Consider the following 2,500-nt stretch of genomic DNA (forward strand, 5'->3'; position numbering starts at 1 on the left):
GCCTGCTGCCTTCCTTGGATGTGGTAGCCGTTTCTCAGGCTCCCTCTCCGGAATCGAACCCTGATTCCCCGTTACCCGTTACAACCATGGTAGGCGCAGAACCTACCATCGACAGTTGATAAGGCAGACATTTGAAAGATGCGTCGCCGGTACGAGGACCGTGCGATCAGCCCAAAGTTATTCAGAGTCACCAAGGCAAACGGACCGGACGAGCCGACCGATTGGTTTTGATCTAATAAAAGCGTCCCTTCCATCTCTGGTCGGGACTCTGTTTGCATGTATTAGCTCTAGAATTACCACAGTTATCCAAGTAACGTGGGTACGATCTAAGGAACCATAACTGATTTAATGAGCCATTCGCGGTTTCACCTTAATGCGGCTTGTACTGAGACATGCATGGCTTAATCTTTGAGACAAGCATATGACTACTGGCAGGATCAACCAGGGAGCTGCGTCAACTAGAGCTGAGCAGCCGGCCGCCCGGGAGTGTGTCCCGGGGGCCCGCGCGAACACGCAAGCGTCCGCTCAATCATTCTGCAAACAGGAGGAGGCTGAGCTCCCCTGCACAATACACCTCGAAACCCTCTCAGGTCCCGGCGGCGCGCAGCGCCGTCCCAAGTACTTGGTCGGGTTCGAGAGAGGCGCAATCGCCCGGAGTTAGGCGAGTAGACGCTTTCGGTGCGACCACCCGTGCTCCCAACTGAGCTTGCCGCTGCCGACAGAGGCCCGGGAGCGTGCTGTCGTGGCATTGCCGGCGGGAGACAACACGCGCCACCTACGGTGACCGGCAGCTCCAACGCCAGCGCCACAGAAGGACAAAAGCCCCACTTGGGTGCCGAAGCGAACTCTCCCAGCACAGCGCACGCGCCAACACATCCGCACAGCTGCGATACAAACCACCAGCGAGAACCGCTGGGGCGACCGAGCAGCAGACGGCGTCGCGGCGCCGAGCGCCGGGCGGCGGCGCATCCTCAACGCACACAGTCCTCAATCGGACCAGCACACTGAAGATGTCCACCGCGCTTCGCACCGGGCCCGCGAGGACCTACTTTGGCCGCACGGCGCCGCGCGCAGGGTGCGCCGGCGCGCAGCTGCGACGCCTGCCGCGTCCGTCGGCCGGCGCGCCTGCCACTGGCCGCCCCCACCAGCCGGCTGTAGCGCGTGCGCCCACGCACCGCGCGGCCAGCACGCCGGGAGGCGCCCCCTCACCGGCCGGGGACGGTCCCACCCAGCCACCGCCGCGTATCGCTTCACACCCAGATGCCGTTCAGTTTCGTCGGCATGGTGGGTATCGCTGGAACAACCGGTTCGTACCTCAACCTATCGTCGCCATCACCGATTCACCCCTAGCGAGAACAACCGCACCACAACAGGTTACCATTTGTTCATTTGCGTAACTTCACCAGAAAACGCAGGCGTCCATCGCCATTTGCAACTTCAACGATTATTGCATGCCTGTGTCAGGTGTCACGCCACACTACGTCTGCCCACATACACGCAACAAAATGTGCACGCCTAGACAATACGTGGAAGGTGGCCCCCGTACGTATGCGATGTCCATTGCTCGAACGACTGTCAACCGGCCTCTGTAGCATGTCGCAGATATGGAACGCGGTGCACCATGCCATCACGGTGTGTGAGGAGAGACGACTAGGTCCGAATACATCAACAGACAGCTCATGCTGATCGCCATCCACGGCGTCCGTTCCTCCCACACGTCTCTATGGCGTACCACACTGCAATCCAGCTCTCATAGGGAGACGACACGTAGCTGCGTGCACAATATTTGCACTGTATGGTCCGCCGTTTTTGGGCGCAGTCGTTGTACGGTCACACATGTGCCACGATGTATCATTCGGTACATAAGGACGAATGTGCAGTACAGATTGTGGTTTACGCGTACGACATTAGCGGACGGTTGACACAGGCCGCACCACAACGTAGCCTGAGTACGTCGCATGCGAAGGGCATTGAACATGCAAACTTCTCACCAACCAGCTTGCGAAGGCAGGGGGGCAAGGTGGGGACGTGGGGAGGGGCGGCATGTACGTCCTGCTGCCATCCACATTACAGTGTACAGCAGGAGCATGTGGAAAGTCAGCAAGACTTGCAAGGTGTTTAACATGAAGCGATACACAGGGGAGCGGGCAGTGCGAGTAGCGAACTATATTGCGAGGGTTGCGGGTGGGCAACACTACACTAATTGAACGAGTCGTATAACAATTACAGAGCAGGTTTAGGCGACAACATGGGTTACGTTAGGGGACAACGTGGGTTACGTTAGGGGACAACGTGGGTTACTTTAGGGGACAACGTGGGTTAGGTTAAGGCACAACGTGGGTTAGGTTAAGGCACAACGTGGGTTAGGTTAAGGCACAACGTGGGTTAGGTTAAGGCACAACGTGGGTTAGGTTAAGGCACAACGTGGGTTAGGTTAAGGCACAACGTGGGTTAGGTTAAGGCACAACATGGGTTAGGTTAAGGCACAACATGGGTTAGG

The 2,500-nt window shown here is 57.9% G+C and overlaps 1 non-coding gene across 1 annotated transcript in view; it reads right to left on the minus strand.

The window, feature by feature from the left end:
* LOC124729445 overlaps positions 1-448 on the minus strand; it is a 1,909-nt gene extending 1,461 nt beyond the window's left edge. The window contains exon 1 of the ribosomal RNA XR_007007687.1: positions 1-448. This exon is cut by the window's left edge and continues 1,461 nt beyond it. This is a non-coding gene — a ribosomal RNA (small subunit ribosomal RNA).
* Positions 449-2,500: the final 2,052 nt, after the last annotated feature.

The sequence above is a fragment of the Schistocerca piceifrons genome, unplaced genomic scaffold (genome assembly GCF_021461385.2).
Source record: "Schistocerca piceifrons isolate TAMUIC-IGC-003096 unplaced genomic scaffold, iqSchPice1.1 HiC_scaffold_1209, whole genome shotgun sequence".
Taxonomy (NCBI): Eukaryota; Metazoa; Arthropoda; class Insecta; order Orthoptera; family Acrididae; genus Schistocerca; species Schistocerca piceifrons.